Below are 20,240 nucleotides of genomic sequence, written 5' to 3'. Positions count from 1 at the left end.
TGTAGCGGAAATTAGCATGAACATAGTGGGCATTTCATTAGAATAGATTCCTAATGAGAATTACAAGAGTGCTTGGGTGGAGAGAGCAACAAAAAGCATAACACCTAGTTAGATAGCATCAACAATACTTTCAAAAGAGAGAGAAATGAAGCTATTGACAATAGTTGAGGACTGGATTTGCATGGAGCCGGTCCCCCCTCCAAAACGCTTTGTATTATGGTTTCTCCCATCAAGAGAGACATTGTACAATACAATTCTTTGTGTTCCTTCAAGACTAGCTAGTGCAATAAGGATGAAAGCTTCATGCACTAATCAAAACACTTAGCAAACACAACATCAATTATCCCCGTTCTCAAATCCAAGACCTCACACACCTTCAAAGATGGTGAGAGCTAGTAGGGTATGAGAGTAGATTGATAGGAAGAAGGAGTATCTTACGAGAAAGATGTACATCTCCTCACATAATCACTCATATTAGCATAGCTTAGCTTAGTAATTAGCATGGTAGAGGAGATGAGCATTCATTGAAGCTTGGATCTTGGTTGGATTTGCATCCACATGCCAAGAGTGTGTCGATGTAGGCTTCTATCTCACAAGCTTGGAGTAGGTGATGAGCTCTCCATTAAAGCTTGGGAAGAGATAGTCTTCTCTTTCTTCACACATGAGATTGTGTGTGTGTGTGTGATAATGCCTTGCAAAAATCAGCCCCCTCTCTCTCTCTTGGGCGAGCCCTCTTGCTATTTGCTCTTGCTCAACCCTCATTGGCCCTCCCCAAGTCAAGCCAATGACTATTAAGCAGCATAAGTGATAGCCTTCTAACATGTGTCCCCCTTTCCCCTTTTGTGAGAGCTTTAGGTAAATTAATAATTCAATTAAACTCTCATTGGACCCCTTTGCCTCCTGGCCAATAGGAATGAGGCAAGCCATTGGGCTGTTGAATGCTCATTGGACCCCTTGGGAGGCTGTCCAATAGTCTTCTAGAGGATTTAATTCTAATTGGTTCTTTTATTAAGTGTTTTTAAATTAATTAAACTAGATTTACTCTAGCCTAATTCTCATTGGTCCACCTCCAAGGCCATCCAATAGGAATTGGGTACACCTTGTGGGCATCTGGCCTAGGGAGCTGACATGTGTCCCTCATTCCCTTTGTGTAAAGGGAGCTTGTGTGTGTGTGTGTGTGTGTGTGTGTGTGTGTGTGCGTGTGTGGCTTTCTCTCTCATCCCCTAGAAGAAAGGCTCACCCCCTCCCAAGTAGGGATGTACAAAGACTTTTTTGGTCACACACAAAGCATCCAATTCCCCTAGGTTTGACCTTTGGACATAACCTTTGAATTTTGGAACCTTAGCATTTTGGAAGTCTTAATGGGCTGAACCTTAGGGTCTTTTTAGCCCATTGTTGCACATGGATCTTTTGCAGATGGCCGCCTCTTTGGATCCCTATTTTCCCTCCTTTGGATCCCTACTGTGGCCGGTCTGCTAGCTTAACCAATATTCTAGCTTTTTCTCCCCTGGCACTTCCGCATATTAAATGATCAGTTTAACATGAGAAAATCATTTAGGAGAATTAGATATTGATTATTATGACATTACCTCTCTCTTGAAATCATAGTCGTCCTCGACTATGGTGTAGAGAAGATAAAGCATATTCATGAGTCCTTTTCTTAGTGGGTAGAGGATCCCTATGTTACCGTACGACATCAGTCCACAATGGATGACTAGTCCATTTGCACTTGAGAGCCTGAGGCTGTCGCAAGCATGTATGCACATTAGTCCTATCAATCTTTTATAGTAGAGTGACAAGCTCTACTTGGTGTTTGGGAGACGTCGTCTCCACAAACTTGATCTAAGCATGCATACTACTTCATTTTTGTGCACAATAAAGAAAAAGAGAGTCTTATAAGACAAAAAACTTTGTGCATTTTTAACATTTTGTACATTTGCTTACTCTTGGGAAGCATTGTAAGCATTGACAAGGTTTAGGTTATCCTTTAATTGTATGCCTTGCATCCATCTAGCATCTTCAAAAGGATAATTCTTAAACTTAATAAGATATCGTCTGATAGTCTTACCGCCTCTTAGTACCTTGTCTTCATGTCGGAGAATGGACTCGGGCTGCAGCACCTCCTCTTGGTCCTCGATCTCCGGTGGGACTTCAATAGTTGGTTCTTGTGGTGGCTCTCCTTTGTAAGGCTTTAATAGGCTCACATGAAAAGCATTGTGTACGAGCCAATGATTGGGAAACTTGAGTTGATAGGCCATCTCATTGATTGGCCTAAGAATCTGGAAGAGACCATAGTACCTTTTTGCTAGTTTAGCATAGTACTTTTGGTGGCCCGTAGGATTCTTTCCCGTCGTGTGCCTTAATCGAGCCTTAGGAAACGTTAATAAGACCCAATCATTTTCTTTAAAGGTTTGGGCTCTTTTGTGCTTGTCAGCAGCAGCCTTTTGCCTTTGCTGTGAGATAGAGATAGCATCCTTAATCTTTTGAAAAGATTCTTGTAGGTCTCGGCTATACTCATCTGCAGCGAAGATCTTCCCATGTACCTTAAGTAGCAAGGGACTTTTTGATCTTCCCTCAATTACCTCGAAAGGTGCTTTTCCCGTGGAAGTATGTACAATGTTATTGTAAGCATACTCCACTAAGGGTAAGTACTTCTCCCATTGGGATCTTTGATCTACTTCCGTTACATAGGCTTTTAGTAGATCGAGAATGGTTAGGTTAGCTATTTCACTTTGGCCATCCGTTTGTGGATGATAGGCCGAAGAGAAGTTTAGCCTTGTACCTAAATTCTCAAAGAGACCCTTCCAGAAATTACTAGTCATTCTCGGATCTCTATCCGACACTATGGACATTGGCAAGCCATGGTACTTGAAAATTTGTGAAATGAAGAGGGTTGCCATTTGATGGGCTTTGATAGTCTTTTTGACAGGTATAAAATGAGCTTGTTTACTGAACCTGTCTACTATCGTCCATATTCCCGTATTCCCATGGATAGACTTAGGCAATCCAAAGATAAAATCCATGGGTATGCTCTCCCATGGTGAATTAGGGATTGGCAAGGGTTGAAGCAATCCAAGTTGCTTCCCTCTATCAAATTTTGTCTTTTGGCATACCACACATTTAGAAACATACTCTTGTATGTTCACTTTCATGGTAGGCCAATAGAAATATGTTTCAGTTCCCTTTAAGGTAGACAGAATCCCTCTATGCCCCACATAAGGTGGAGCATGAGATTCATACATTACTTTCTCACGTAGTGAGTTAGTAACGCATAGTCTATTGCCATAGAGAAGATAACCATCTTGTAAAGTAAATGGTTCTTCTTTCTTCCCTAATGCAAGGGCTGAAATCACATCTCTAAAATCGGGATCAATAGCATACTCATCTATCATTAAAGATAGATCATTGTGAGTTGCTATGGAAACCGCATTCACTCTCGGCCGTCTTGAGAGTGCATCAGCTACTTGATTATGCTTGCCAGCAATGTGAGCAATATGAAAATGAAATTGCGAAAGGAAATTTGCCCACCTCATTTGTTTGTCGGAGAGCTTGGTCTGCGTCATGAAGTACTTAAGACTTTGGTGATCCGTTCGCAGAATGAAACGAGTCCCCAATAAATAGTGCTTCCATGAGTCTAAGGCATGTATAACTGCAAGAAGTTACTTTTCGTATATGCCTAGAGCTTGCTCAACAGGGTCGAGCCTTCGACTCTCATAGCCTATGGCGTGCCCTTCTTGGAGCAAAACAGCTCCAAGGCAATCACCACAAGCATCACATTGGACCTCAAATGGTTTTGAGAGATGCGGTAGTGTAAGCATAGGTTGAGAGATAAGCTTTTCCTTAAGCTTTTTGAAAGCATTGTTCTCCTTAGAAGACCATGTATACCTAACGCTTTTCTTTTTTAGGTCATGTAATGGTCCCACAATTTGTGAGAACTTTTCTATGAAGCGTCTATAGTATGCACACATACCTATAAAGCTTCTTAGTTCATAAAGATTCCTTGGTTTAGGCCATCCTTTTATTACCGCTAACTTTGTTGGATCCATTTGGATGCCATCTTGAGAGATAATGTGACCTAAATACTGAATCTCTTGCAAGAAAAATTTCGATTAACATAAAGTTTATTCTATCTTAAAACTTGAAATATTACCTGGAGGTGTTGCTTGTGTTCGTCTAATGAATTAGAGTAGATGATAATATCATCAAAGAACACTCCGGTGAAGGTTTGATGAGGCCTGAACAGCTTCTCCATCAAGCAGTTGAATGTGGCTGGTGCATTGGTCAAGCCAAAAGGCATGACAATGTATTCGTAAAGACCAAATGTGGTGCGAAATGCGGTCTTTACAATGTCTTGATCAACTATCCTTATTTAATGATAGCCACTTTTTAGGTCAATCCTACTGAAGTAGGTCGATCCTTGTAGCTTATCAATAGGTCTTCTACCCGTGGAACGGGAAACCTATTCTTGATAGTGATCCTATTTAGTGCTCTATAGTCGACACACATACGATATGTGCCGTCTTTCTTTTGCACTAATAGCACAGGTGAGCAAAATGGAGATGAGCTAGGGCTAACCATGCCCTTCTCAACTACCTCATGCACTTGCCGCATAATCTCCTCTTGTTGAGCTTGAGAAACTCTATAAGGAGGTTTGTTCGGCGGTGAACTTGCTGGAAGAAGTTCAATTGCATGGTCATCATTACCTCGTTTAGGAGGTAGCTCACAAGGGATGTCGTCAATAAAAATATCTTAAAACCCCTTGAGAAAATTGGATAACTCTAATTCCTTTTGGTTGCTTTTATTTTCTTTTGCTAAAGCATTAGGTTCATTTTGAGAATCTTTAACAAAAATCATGTACACGGAAATAGAGCTCTTTATTGACTTGTTGAAAGCGGGTGTATGTACAATGGGGATAGTGTTACCCATTTCCTTAGCATCTATATACATGTCTTTTTCCCTGAACTTAAGGGAGATTCTCCTTTCAGGAAATTTAACATTGGCAGCCAGGCGATCAAACCATGGTGCCCCTAGGATTACATCCTCATGCTTGAGAGGAGAAATAAAGAAGTCCTCTTTGTCCACATAGCCTTGGACATGAAGCTTCAATTTCCCGATTAAGGGAGTGACTGAAGCTTCTTGCCCCTTGAAGGCACTGTCTGCGGGTAGGACATTTCCCATCTCGTAGGCTTGTATACCTAGCTTGGTGGCCAACTCTATAGATATAAAATTGTGAGTAGAACCAGGGTCAAAGAGAATAAAAGCATCATGTTCTCTTACCTTTCCCCAAGCATGGCATAGAGGAGATCCTTTGTGGTGAGTTTGGTGAGTCTCCTCCTCTTTGATTTCAACCAAGGAAGCTCTAGGAGGATCTTGGCAGTTGCTCTTTTGGGGAAAAGAGTGGTACGCATGTCCTTGCTCGCCGCACTTGAAACACCGGTTATCCTTGCGATAACGCTCAAGCTCTTCAGCAGAGAGTTTGTTTTTACCGTTGTAAACTCCCTTCTCTTTAGCTTTGCTGGAGTAGCCCTTAGTAGACTTTTGGACATTGGCCTTCCCCTTAGGCACGTTGGAACCCTTGTTTTCCATAGGCTTATTATTTCTTTTAGCCCCCGTTTGGAAATTGATTCGAGAGGCTACCCTAGTATGGTGTATTACCGCCGATATGGCACGTGGCCTTCGGGAGTTGACATACTCTGCCATTTCTTCGGTTAAGACCGCACAAAATTGTTGCTTTTGCTCTCCAAAATCCAACTTTTTGAAGACAGTGGCTTTGAGGTTTAAGTCCCAAAACTTGTCTACATATTTGTGGATGGATTCATAGGGAGAGAGCTTTAAGCTTCGCCATTCGGTGAGTGATTTGTCTTTGGCATCGGTGGCCAAAAACTGCTTCATAATGGAAGCTCTTAAAGCTTTCCATGTTCGTGGAGCTTCACCGTTGGCTCGTAGGTTAGACCACCATTGTCTGGCGGACTTTTGAAAGTGCATAGCTACATGGCATAGCTTAGAGGACTCCGTGAAGCCCTCATCTCCAAACGCCGCATCGAACTGTTGGATAAAGGGCAAGACTTTGTCCGTAGCACCAAAGGTGCCATCATAGGTAAGGAAAGAGATGCTCTTCCCTCCCTCTTTGAACTTCTTCAGCTTGGATGACCTCTTCCATGCGGCATACAATTTCCTATGGCCTCTTCTTTTTGATGGTTCAAAGGTTGCACCATCACTTTCTTCAGAAGGTGAAGAATTTGAAGAAGGTGGAGAAGAGGGTGACCTCTTTCGCGGCTTTTTCTTATCTCGATCTTCGGCGTCTTCACCATCACTTTCATAAGAGGAAGAGGATGAAGAAGATGGAGAAGAGGGTGTCCTCTTTCTCGCCTTTTTCTTCTCTTGATTTTTATCATCCCTCTTTGAATTATGATGTGGAGAAGAGTGCGATGGTCTTCTCTGCTTTGGTGGTGATGGAGAGCGTTTAGCCCGCCGTCTTCGTGGAGCCATCTCCGTCGAGGTGGCGGGAGATTCACTTCTTTCTCGTTCCTTCGGTGGAGGCTCTTGAGTTCTCCTTTGGGAAGGAGATGCATCATCAAGAAGTAAATTCTTGAGCCCTTCGTATGGATTCTCTTCTTCTTCCCGAATTGGAGAGAGACCTCTTTTGGGAGTCTCACAAGGAGGCTTCCTAGGTGTTCTCTCGTCATGGTGATGAGCTTGGAGAATCCCGTGAGCACAGAGCTGCCGTTGCACTTCACTTTGGAGAGATGGATTGCCCATGGCTTGTTGAAGCCTAGAAACAAGATAGTGAACAAGCATCGGAGCATCATTAGTAGCTTGCTCATTAGCAAAATCAAAGTTATCAACATTAATTTCACTCTCTTTACTATTGTCAGCCATTCTAACAACTTTTAGGTGTAAACTTTTTAGGTGTACTTTGGCACTTCAAGCCCTAGTTGCTACTCCTCTTTACCCCTTTAGAAAAAGCACTCAAGCTACTGTACCCGTGGCTCGAATACCATTAATTGCAAGGAATAGAAGAGAGGGTCTTTCAACACCAAAACAACACCGGCTCCTGTCAAGCTTCTAATAGCTCAATAGTGGTTAAGCCATAGGCAAGCCCCGTAGGACTCCACTATTTAGACCATAGCTCTTGACGGTGATACCCCGTTAACTGCACGAAGGCAGGCGCACTGCAAGACTGCAAAATCCCTATTCCAGTTACTCACAGGCAATTAATAATACCAACCATTTATAGCTAGCTTTAGGACCTCCCTTCTTGAGCAAGAAAAGAGAAACCTTGTGCTCTGATACCAATGTAACATTTAATGGCCTAACAACTTATGTGTAGCAGAAATTAGCATGAACATAGTGGGCATTTCATTAGAATAGATTCCTAATGAGAATTACAAGAGTGCTTGGGTGGAGAGAGCAACAAAAAGCATAACACCTAGTTAGATAGAATCAACAATACTTTCAAAAGAGAGAGAAATTAAGCTATTGACAACAGTTGAGGACCGGATTTGCATGGAGCCGGTCCCCCCTCCAAAACGCTTTGTATTATGGTTTCTCCCATCAAGAGAGACATTGTACAATACAATTCTTTGTGTTCCTTCAAGACTAGCTAGTGCAATAAGGATGAAAGCTTCATGCACTAATCAAAACACTTAGCAAACACAACATCAATTATCCCCGTTCTCAGACCCAAGACCTCACACACATTCGAAGATGGTGAGAGCTAGCACGGTATGAGAGTAGATTGAGAGGAAGAAGGAGTATCTTACGAGAAAGATGTACATCTCCTCACATTATCACTCATATTAGCATAGCTTAGCTTAGTAATTAGCATGGTAGAGGAGATGAGCATGCATTGAAGCTTGGCTCTTGGTTGGATTTGCATCCACATGCCAAGAGTGTGTCGATGTAGGCTTCTATCTCACAAGCTTGGAGTAGGTGATGAGGTCTCCATTAAAGCTTGGGAAGAGATAGTCTTCTTTACTTCACACCTACACTATGTGTGAGTGTGTGTGTGATAAAGCCTTGCAAAAATCAGCCCGCTCTCTCTCTTGGGCGAGCCCTCTTGCTATTTGCTCTTGCTCAACCCTCATTGGCCCTCCCCAAGTCAAGCCAATGACTATTAAGCAACATAAGTGATAGCCTTCTAACATGTGTCCCCCTTTCCCTTTTTGTGAGAGCTTTAGGTAAATTAATAATTCAATTAAAGTCTCATTGGACCCCTTTGCCTCCTGGCCAATAGGAATCAGGGAAGCCATTGGGCTGTTGAATGCTCATTGGACCCCTTGGGATACTGTCGAATAGTCTTCTAGAGGACTTAATTCTAATTGGTTCTTTTATTAAGTGTTTTTAAATTAATTAAACTAGATTTACTCTAGCCTAATTCTCATTGGTCCACCTCCAAGGCCATCCAATAGGAATTGGGTACACCTTGTGGGCATCTGGCCTAGGGAGCTGACATGTGTCCCTCATTCCCTTTGTGTAAAGGGAGCTTGTGTGTATGTGTGTGGCTTTCTCTCTCATCCCCTAGTAGAAAGGCTCGCCCCCTCCCAAGTAGGGATGTACAAAGACTTTTTTGGTCACACACAAAGCATCCAATTCCCCTAGGTTTGACCTTTGGACATAACCTTTGAATTTTGGAATCTTAGCATTTTGGAAGTCTTAATGGGCTGAACCTTAGGGTCTTTTTAGCCCATTGTTGCACATGGATCTTTTGCAGATTTCCCCCCTTTGGATCCCTATTTTCCCTCCTTTGGATCCCTACTGTGGCCGGTCTGGTAGCTTTACCAGTATTCTAGCTTTTTCTCCCCTGGCACTTCCCCATATTAAATGATCAGATCATTTAGGAGAATTAGATATTGATTATTATGACACTTACAGTCTTCTATCTAAAGAAAATACACCATATTACATACAATCAATACCACCATAGTCTCAAAAAAAATTTCAAAAGATTGATGCAGATTGTGTTTTATTCTCTTGAAGTCTCTCATTTTTTTCCAAATTCCCTTCATCTTTTAGGACCAATTTTTTTTTATTCTCTTGGAGTTCTTTAACTTCTTGAAATTGTTTGTATCTAAGTTAAAAGTCACGAGACTCAGATATACTCTATGATAGGTCATCAAGGACTTATAGTCTTTTATCTAAACAGAATACACCATATTATCTAAAATAAATACCATCATAGTCTCATGATTTTTGTCAAAAGCTAGGTGCAGATTGTGTTTCATTCTCTTGAGATTTCTCATTTTTGTCTCATTCTTGAACTTCTTGTAGGACTGATTTTGTTTTATTCTCTTGAAACTCTTCAAATTTTTGAGATTCTCCTTATCTTGTAGTACCTATTTTACAAATTTTTTGTTAAAGCATGTTGCTTATTGCTAACAAAAAGATAAGTAGGCTATTACTAGTTAAATGCTTCTTATTAAAGTAGATCAAATTTAACTAAGATTGCAAGCCCCAATCTAAAAATGGGACTTGAATAAATTCCTAAATTGGACTTCATATTCTCAGCAATAGATCGACCAATCGCTTGAATAAACGTTGCCACGTCACCTAAGTGAGTAGGCACCGTGGGTGAAGGTACTCCAGAGACTACATGTGGAGTAGGTATTGGCATTGGGATTGGCGCATAGGAAGCCCTTGGGTTCCACGTTGGTTACGATGTTGTGCCGTGTGGTGGTCCAAACTTCATATGTGTGGCCCTAGGCATAGCAGACGTCGGATGTGACATGCTAATGCTAGCCGGTATGGTCCCATGGAAATAAGACTTGGGTTTGTGGTTGTGGAGCATAGGTAGTTGAAACAATGGGAGGGGTAGGGACTACATGAGTACGAAGACCCATGGGTGTATATGATTGGTACACACTTGTAGGTACTGTTGCAGGCATTGAGCTACCATGTAGCGTTGCTTTACTAACAAATGAGGTCCATGGCGTGTTTCTTGGCATGCCCATCATTGGGGTAGGCATGGTAGCCATGGTGTCATCAAGGGAAAGATGAGCTAGACTTGGAAAGGTAAAGCTATCACTTGTGGGCTCAGATTGCATGAGACCCCTGGCAAAACAACATATGGAGGATCCATCCGACTTACTGAGGGAGTCTCCATTTGCGATATGGTCGGTTGTTTAGCCTTCCCTGTATCCAAGAATCTCATGACACCCGTTGAGGCATGTGGATCCCCTTGTTCTGTCTCTCTAACTCAATGACCCTATGGATGACCTCACAAACTCTTTCTTGTTGATCCTCCACACTACTAGCACCTATTGTGGATTGTAGGACATTTAACCAACCCACGTGACAGGTGTGACCTGTTTATAGGTCGGTTAGAGTTTCCGTTTGTAGTTCGTACTCCCTGTTCTCATTTAAGAACGCTCCATCTAGGATTGAGATGCTAGGGGTGTCCTTTGAGCTAGATGCAATGTTGCTTTCTAGGGGTTGGCCCCTAGCGGTTGCTAAGTCAAGAGTACTTGATTGCTCTCCTAGCAAGGATATTGACATAGAGGCTTTTGCTTTCAACTCTCTTCGTTGCTCCACCTTGAGTAAGCTCTCGATTTTCTTTTCCCTAGCCGCAATAATATATTGCTCAACCTCTTGCACTTCAGCAAGGCTTCTACCATCAGGTAATATGACCTCACAGGGGAATAGCTCTAAAGAGTCAGGGGGTGCGGTGAATGGAGTATTCACGTGCACATTCTCTAAGGGCATAGGGTCTACATTGGTTACGAATGGAGAATTTACTTCCCCACCCCCCTCATTTACATCATTAGCTCCATGTTTGGATTGAGTGGCTCTACTAAAGGTTTTCTTCAAGCGGCTAAGCACGCTCGGCCCGGACCGTGGGCCCATGGCATGCATGTCTTGGCTTGAGCTATCGAGATTAGGCACTGGGAAACCCTCCATGACATCGTAGTCAGAGAAAGAGTCACTAGCCGCTATGTTTGGGTCTTGGTTTGTATACCTTGGGTCCCCGCCGAGGGCCCGGAGCCTAAGGTAGGTGAATAATGAGAACTCGTGTAAGTCAAAATCCTCTCTAGTTGCTCCATCTCAAGCACACAACCAGAGCACAGATGCATGTGCCTTTGGCACCCTACAAGCGTCGGTGAATAACCTTGAAGGTTAACCGCTTACTTTTTTAGGCGTCCGTTTTCACTCGTTTTTTTATATTTTTAAATATTTTTTAATGATCAGTTTTTTTGATTAAAGTGTGTGATAGCTCGAAATGAGCATATCACTGAGAGGGCCGTGGTGTGCTTTACAACACAACGTTCGGTCATCTGAAGCTCCGTTGGTCCTAAAAACGATCAATTTTTAGCTACGTGTGAGGCTAAAATACGTAATTTTAAAGGGCGACTGAAGCCTGAGCCTGAGCCTGAGCATGAGCTTGGGCTTGGGTCTGGGCTTTGCTCTGGGGGATATTCTCAATCCCGGTCATACCTTTAAAATTTATTTATTTTTAATTTTTTTTGGGATAAAGTCGCCGTGGCCGCGCTGTGCGCGCGAGCACACACACACTCTACCTACCTACTTACAACTAATACACCTACTGTTACACACTAACACACTTCATTAGCTCTAACAGATCTACTTACTAGTTACTGTACTTTACACAGAACTAACATTATGGATCTACAACCTTAATACTAATCATAGAGAAAACACAGTACCTTTCAAAACCTCATTAACAAAGAAATACACAGCAGCAAAACAAACTTCTTTTTCTCAACACACAGACACGTTCCTTCCGTACCTTTCCTACAATTGAAATTGCACCACAAAGAAGCACAGAGTGTCATTCAAGCTTAGTGTATGGCATTTCCCCGGCAACGGTGCCAAAATATGTGCGTCTGTCGTATGTGTCAATGCAAGGAACTTGCCAATACACTGTGTGCGAGCCACAAATGGCTCCAAACACGCAACTAGCCTAAACTAGTAAGCTCAAAGATGACGATGGTGTGTCACTCACTGCTCTACGCTTGCTATCGTGGAGGATTCCTCACCGTGAAGAAGAAGGAGATACCGTCGTGCCGCGCTCAATTGCTTCGTCGCCGCCGTGCTGTCGTCGCAATGCTCGATCACACACACACACACTCTCTCTCTCTCCCTCTCTCTCTCTCTCACGCATACACACACACACACACAAAGAGATGAAGAAGAAGAAGATGGAGATGGAGCAAGAGCACTCTTCAATTGCACAAATGAGAGAATGAGTGACTTTTAGGTTTAGTTGACTTTTATATGAGCTCGCCCCATTCACACTTGGGCACCCATGCTTAGCCAACTAATCCCTTGAATTTTCCAGTTAGAGTGTGCCTCTCATTGGCGACGATCACTCTTATCCTTTTCCTATTGGACCGACAAGCCCGGTACCTAACTCTACCAAATAAATAATACGGCGTCCGTCTTAGGTGATAGGAATGTGTGTGAGGGTCAACATCCATACTACTATAGAGAAGGCACCTTTCGAGATCATTGAGGGAAGACCTGAAAGTCCCTTGCTACAAAAGTATATGAAGAGATCTTCGCTGCTACTGACGAGTATAGCCGATACCTACAAGAATCTTTTCAAAAGATTAAGGAGGCTATATCCATCTCACGACAAAGGCAAAAAGCTGCTGCTAACAAGCACAGAAGGTCCTAAACTTTCAAGGAAAATGATTGGGTCCTACTCAAGCTTCCCAAGGCTCAATTGAGGCAAACTACGGGCAAAAATCCTACGAGCCACCAAAATTATTATGCTAAGCTAGTAAAAAGATACTATGATTTTTTTCAAATCCTAAAATCAATCAATGAGATGGCCTATCAACTAAATTTGCCCAATCATTGGCTCATACACAATGCTTTTCACGTGAGCCTACTTAAGCCTTACAAAGGAGAGCCACCAACAAAACCAATAGTTGAGGACCCGCCCAAGATCGAGGATCAAGAAGAGGTGCTTCATCCTGATTCCATCCTTTGACATGAAGACAAGGTACTCATACATGGTAATATTATCCGAGGTAACTTATTAAGCTAAAAAATTATCCTTTTGAAGATGCTAGATGGATGCAAGGAACACAGCTTAAGGATAGTATGAACCTTGTCAATGCTTACAATGCTACACCAGAGTAAGCAAATGAATTTTTTTTTTTTTAATGAACAATATTTTTGTCTTATAAGACTAGTTCTTTTTTTTTTATTGTGCACAAATTTAAGTAGTATGCATGCTTAGAATCATGTTTATGATTATGACGTCTCCCAAACACCAAGTAGAATTTGTCACTCTACTTTAGGAGTATGATATGGACTAAAGAGTAGCCATGCTTGCGGGGAGCTAAGTCTCCCAAGCACCAAATGGACTAGTCATCCATTTTGGAATGATGTCGTAGGGTAAAAAGGGATTCTCTACCCGCTAAGAAATTTAAACTAATGACTAAGGATTTATCTTCTCTACCTCATAGTTGAGGACGACTATGATTTCAAGAGAAAGAGGTGATGTGTTAACCGACAAGTCAGACAGTGAGTCAGCAACAGGCGAATAGGAGGCTTGGGGACTGCCCAACGCCACCTATCACTTGGTGTTGACCTTGGTGTAACAAACGATGGAGACTCTTTTGGTGATGCTTGCGCGCATAGCGCGACCACGACGACCTTATCCCAAATATATATATATATATATATATATATATATATATATATATATATATATATATATATATATATATATATATATATATATATAGATATATATATATATTTTTAAAAGGTAGGACCAAAATCGAGAATATCCTCTAGACCCAAGCCTAAACCCAAGCCCAAGCTCACGCTCAGGCTCAGGCCTCAGTCCCCCTTTAAAATTACGTATTTTAGCCTCACGTGTAGGTAAAAATCGACCTTTTTGAGGACCAATTGAGCTTCGGGTAACCGAACGTTGTGCTGTAAAGCACACCACGACCCCCTAGGCGATATGCTTGTTTTGAACTATCACATGCTCTGATCCAAAAAGAGACCATTAAAAAACATCAAAAAACGAGTGAAAACGGACGCCTAAAAAAGTAAGCGGTTGACCTTTGAGGTTATTTGCCGATGCTTGTAGGGTGTCAAAGACACATGCATCTGCGCTTTGGTCATGTGCTAGAGACAGAGCAACTAGAGAGAATTTCGACTTACGCGAGTTCTCAATATCCACCTACCTTAGGTTCCGGGCCCTTGGCGGGGACCCAAGGTAGTACAAACCAAGACCCAAACATAGCGGCTAATGACTCTTCCTCTGACTACGACGTCATGGAGGGTTCCCCAATGCCTAATCCCGATAGCTCAAGCCAAGACATGCATGCCATGGATCCACGATCCGGGCCGAGCATGCTTAGCCGCTTGAAGGAAACCTTTAGTAGAGCCACTCGCTCCGAACATGGAGCTAATGATGTAAATGAGGGGGGTGGGGTAGTAAATTTTCCATTCATGACCAACGTAGACCCCATGCTCTTAGAGAGTGTGCACGTGAATACTCCATTCACCGCACCCCCTGACTCTTCAGAGCTATTCCCTCCGAGGTCATGTTACCTGATGGTAGAAGCCTTGCCGAAGTGCAAGAGGTTGAGCGATATATCATCGTGGCTAGGGAAAAGAAAATTGAGAGCTTACACAAGGCAGAGCAACGAAGAGAGTTAAAAGAAAAAGCCCCTATGTCAATATCTTTGCTAGGAGAGCAATCGAGTGCTCCTGAATTAGCGACCACTAAGGGTCAACCCATAGAGAGCCACATTGCATCTAGTTCAAAGGACACCCCTAGCAACTCACGCCTAGATGGAGCGTTCCTAAATGAGAACTAGGAGTACTCAAACTACAAACAAAAACTTTAACCGACCTATACACAGGTCACACCTATCACGTGGGTTGGTTAGATGTCCTACAATCCACAACGGGTGCTACTAGCGTGGAGGATCAACTACAAAGCGTTTGTGAGGTCATCCATAGGGTTATTGAGCTAGAGAGACAGAACAAGAGGATCCATATGCCTTCAACGGGTCTCATGAGATTCTTGGATACACGGAAGGCTAAACAACCGACCTTATCGCAAATGGAGACTCCCTCGGTAAGTCCGATGGATCTCCCATATGTTGTTTCGCCAGGGGTCTCAGTGCAATCTAAGCCTACAAGTGATAGCTTTACTTTTCCAAGTCTAGCTCATCTTTCCCTTGATGACACCACGGCTACCATGTCTACCCCAATAACGGGTATGCTAAGAAACACGCCATGGACCTCATTTGTTAGCAAAGCACCGCTACATGGTAGCTCAATGCCGACAACAGTCCCTACAAGTGTGTACCAATCGTATGCACCTATGGGTCATCGCACTCATGTAGCCCCTACCCCTCCCATTGTTTCAACAACCTATGCTCCACAACCACAATACCCAAGCTCTTATTTCCATGGGACCATACCAGCTAGCATTAGCATGTCACATCCGACGTCTGCTATGCCTAGGGCCACACATATGAACTTTGGACTGCCACATGGCACAACACCGTACCAAACGTAAAACCCAAGGGCTTCCTACGTGCCAAGCCCAATGCCAATACCTACTACACATGTAGTCTCTGGAGCGCCTGTGTTGTTTTTGCATTTCCTAGAATATCATGTATGCATCTCACTTATTGCACACCTGTACATGCTGCCTTTGAGCTTTCACAATGTTGTTTTTCTTCTAACGCAGGTACTTCTATTGTGGATCCTGATGTTGCACTATTATATTCCAAGGACGGAATCTACATCAGGAAGGGGGGCATGTTAACCGACAAGTCAGACAGTGAGTCAGCACTAGGTGGGCGGTGAGTGACACACCCTTGCTCTCTTGAGCTTGCTAGATTAGTCTGGTTGTGTGCTTGTAGCCATTTGTGGCTTGCACACAGTGTATCGGCAAGTCCCTTGCATTGACACGTGCAACAGACGCGCACATGATGTCATAAAATATAATATCTACCTATCCCAAATGATTTTCTCATATCAAACTGATAATTTAAAATGGGAACAAGAAGGGAGATGGTCTACTAAAGAGCAATGAGCAGGTAGTGGAGCTTAAAAGACCTTAGGGTTAGCTTCATTAAAGACCTCCAAATGTTAGTGTTAAAATTCCTTAGACCTAGGCCCTTTAGGTACTTTAGACCTTAGGGAATCTAGGCTTGTGCTTAAGGTGTTTGTCCTGCTTGAGGTGCTTGTCATACTTGATAACCAAGGTGCTTAAGGTGCTTGTCGTGCTTGATGACCAAGGTGCTTGTGGTGTGAAAGTCAAAGATGATCCCTACAAAGGAGGGGACAAGCCCTAAAGGTAGGGGCATGAGAGAGAACACACACACACACACACACACACACACATCTCAAGGCAAGCCCAAGACTCAAGAGGCAATAAGGACACATGTCAAGCACCTAACCATGCTGCCCTCATGCTGTGCCTAAAGCCTATCGGATGGCCTTTAGGAGGTCCAATGAGAATTTAGATTAATGTAATCAATTAATTAAGATCTCTCTCTCAAAGGGAGAAAGAAGGACACTTGTCCAAATGCTACCCCTACTGCTTGAAATGACCATAACTTGTGATTGGCAAAGCTTGGCAAGGGCCAATAGGAATCAAGCTAGAGTAAAGAGAGAGACCAAGGCCCCGGGGGATTCACTCTATATACAAAATGGGATGCCACTTGTGAGCGGACAACTTTGATAAAACCCCTTTATACGACTCATATTAGGGAATATGACCCCCCTTTCTACGCTTATATGATAATCAATGAAAAAAAACTATCTTACATATAAATTTTAGGTCTCACATGATCTAGCTAAGTAAAACTAATCAAAGAATGTGTAGCATAGTTGACTGGCAACGTACTAAGGAACCACTTCTGTTGATAACTAGATGTATCCTCAGTATGTCTTATTCTTACTTTAAAACTATGTGTCCAATCAGCCTGCACTCTGGCTACTTGTTTAATCTGACCATCCAAAGCTGGTGTAAATCAAACCTTGAACTGCTCCAAATCAGCCCTTATCTATGACTGGCTTGATGCAAAATTTGATGTGTGACCTGATAAAAAAATTTCTCTAAATTCATATGAGTTCTAGCGCAGATCAGTGACCAATCATTACAAATAATCAACCCAGGTCATGTTCCCCCTTCCCCCCCCAAAAAATATGATACCCCCCTCCCTTATTTTTAAGCTTGAGAGATAAATTATTGGTGGCATGCCCTTAACTTATACGCTTATGTAACTTGTAAAAAAAACCCCCTTCCCTGCACTTACGTGGTGCGATAGTTTTTCCATGGCAAATCCCCCGGGACCAAGGAAAGGAAGAGACCTCCTTTTTTCACATTCTCACACACACACTCACACATTATTTCATTGTGCTGAGCAAGAACTCCATCTCCTTCTCCAGCCTTGAGAAGTAGAGAGCCTACACCAACACCTCTTGGCTATGGAATGCAAATCCAACCAAGAGTCAAGCTTCAATGACATGATCACCTTCTTTACCATCTATATTACTATGCTAAGCTAGGCTCCAAGAGTAATCTATGGTGAGGAAAGTACTTCTTTCTCATATGCTACTTCTTCTTCCTCTTCCCTTCCCTCACTTCTTGCTAGCTCTCTCCACCTTTGAGGTGTTTGAGGTCTTGGGATTGAGGCTGGGGGCAAGTTAATGCTTTTGCAAGTTAGTTATGGGCATAGTATTGGTGCGTGAATCTTACCATCTTCATGGCATTAACAAGGTCTCAAGGAACACAAAATATGTATTGTACTAAGTCTCTCTTCAAGGGAGAATATATAATACACAAGCCTTTTGGAGGGGGAACTGGCTTCAAGTAAATCTTCTTCTTGATCCTACCACATGTATGAGCTTAGTGCTCAATCTCACAATATCATCAAAACGAGCTACATCCAGTTTGTCCTCAAACACCCAAAGGTTCCTGGACTTACAAACCTGATTCAAGTAACAGAGTCTGATCATTTGAATGCACACCAAAACAGCCTAGCTTTGGGTACCCACGCCCTCCGAGGACAGGTCATCCATAAAAAAGATGATCTTCCAAGTCCTTCGTACCCACTTGCAAACCCTAGCAGCTAGTCCCTGCAAAGTAGGGCATTTTCCAAATAGATGAAGGGGTTCTTGCAAGGCTGAGCTGCAACTAGAGCAAATGTCAGAGCTGAACCCTCTAGGGTGCACCTTGATCCTAGTCAGCAAGGCTCCCCAGAGCACCTTCCAAAAGAATACTTCTATGTAATCCGGCCCTTTAATCTCCCAAATGGCAGTAACCCTCTTTTGACAACGTTTCTGACTAGTTCTTCTTCCAGTTTTGTTGAGTGGGCCAAACCAATCATATTTGTACACCAGCACATTATAGGTACTCCATGTGTTGGGAAGTGAGAACACTTTGTCTTTCAGCCAATGTCAGGCTCTCCAATCTATTTCTAATCCACAAGCAGAAGGAACTAAGGATGTTAGCACTTCCAAGAGTCTACTATTCAAAAGCCTTTCATATATCCCCAAGTTATGTTGCATTGCTATGAGCTCCACATCCTTCCAACAACAGCTTCTATCATCCCAAAGATGCGAAAGTTTAGAGATTCCTTTGTTGTTCACCAGCCGTGCAACTTCCCTCCAAAAGGGGTCCATGGAGCCCCTTCCAAGTTTGGAGAGCCAGGGGGACCAGGAATCCTTAAAGTATCTGAACTTCTCTCCCCATTCCAGAGTTCAGGCTACTTTATTAAACTTCCGTGCTAGTTTCCCTGTGCAGCCACTAAGCTTGAGGGATTTCCAACCAGGTGCTAAAATCTTGTTCGGCACAGTGTCCATCTTTCATATACCCCCTTTTGAGGCAAGCTTTGTGTTGTTTATCATATCCCAAGCCATAACAACCCACTCCTATTTTTGGTTCATCAAAGAGACAACAAGTTGGGAGCCGATGGTTTGAAAAAAAAGGTATATCTGACGCCAATGAGCCAATGAACATCTTTGATAGAGAGTTCATGTTTTGGAAGTTTAGGATAGCACACTCGGTAGCTAGTGACTTGTTATCAACTCTACACAAAATGGCGAAGTCTGGGAAGTACTATCTTTATCATCATGCATCACACCATACCAAGGTTGTGGGATGGAACTAGGAAAAACAAAAGCTCTTTGGAGGTGTATGGTCCATCCATCAATGAAAACATGCCAGGATGTTGTTAGCATTTTCATCAACAGCCAGATGTATGAGACTTCCCATCCACGTGTAGATTGGTTTGATTCATGATGGCAAGATATGAAAAGGTATGTCCATTGACATACACAAACATGAATGTAGGTTGTATAGTTATTGATTTTTAAGAATGTTACATGCAATCCACCAATTGTAGTTGGTGATATCGAGGAGCGACATAGTGAAGAAGGGGGCCCTGAGATAGGTGACGAGTATCTGTCATTGGTTCACGAAGCTGGGTTAACAATTGTCGCACGATCCAATGTATCAGCTGTATGATTTTGTTGTTTTGTTTTGTTGCATTTGGGCACAACTATGCTAATACGTTTGTTATGTTTACCCAGGTGTGGCTTGGAGGGGAGGCAAGCTTTTCCATGCATGGGAACCCCCCATATATTTTTGCCCTTTTACCAAAATATTTCCTATTATATAAGTTACTTTTGATTTTTTTCTTCCTTTTTCACAAACGTTTTAGCCTTTATTAAATAAATAAGACTTATGCTAATCAATCACGATGTATCATAAATAAGTAATCTTTCTTTGTTGATCTCTCTTTTGACCTTAAATATTAAATATATATATTCTAAATTACATTATATATTTTAGTATTTTCTAATATATTTTTCATGTATGTATATTATTCCACCCTACCAAATATTTTATTCACTAGTTTTCATTTTCAAACCTCAACCCCACTTTCAAATTTCAATAATACCTCCATCTAGATGATTGCCAATCTTTTCAAAACTCTAGGTCATGTTTTCATACACATGAAGGAGCTTACACTTGAAGGCAAGAGAGAAGTCCACTCAAAGGGGACCACCAAAAGACTTTTGCAGCCACAAATAATACATTATTTGCCTGAATTTTTTTAAGTAAAGAAGAACCCCGAATTTGAAGGAGCGTTCAACATGAAAGATGTAGCTCGTGATCTCAACTTTTACCTCAATTTTTTTCAGAATTTTTTGGAGTTATGAACGCGGAGCTATGATTTTTGTAGTGGACCCCAGTTTTCTCATGTAATGGTGACACAGGCCATCCC

The sequence above is a fragment of the Adiantum capillus-veneris genome, chromosome 21 (assembly GCF_014529385.1).
Source record: "Adiantum capillus-veneris isolate H3 chromosome 21, ASM1452938v2, whole genome shotgun sequence".
NCBI classification, from domain to species: domain Eukaryota; kingdom Viridiplantae; phylum Streptophyta; class Polypodiopsida; order Polypodiales; family Pteridaceae; genus Adiantum; species Adiantum capillus-veneris.
The sequence above is the reverse complement of the archived record's forward strand: the minus strand, read 5'-3'. Positions refer to the sequence as shown.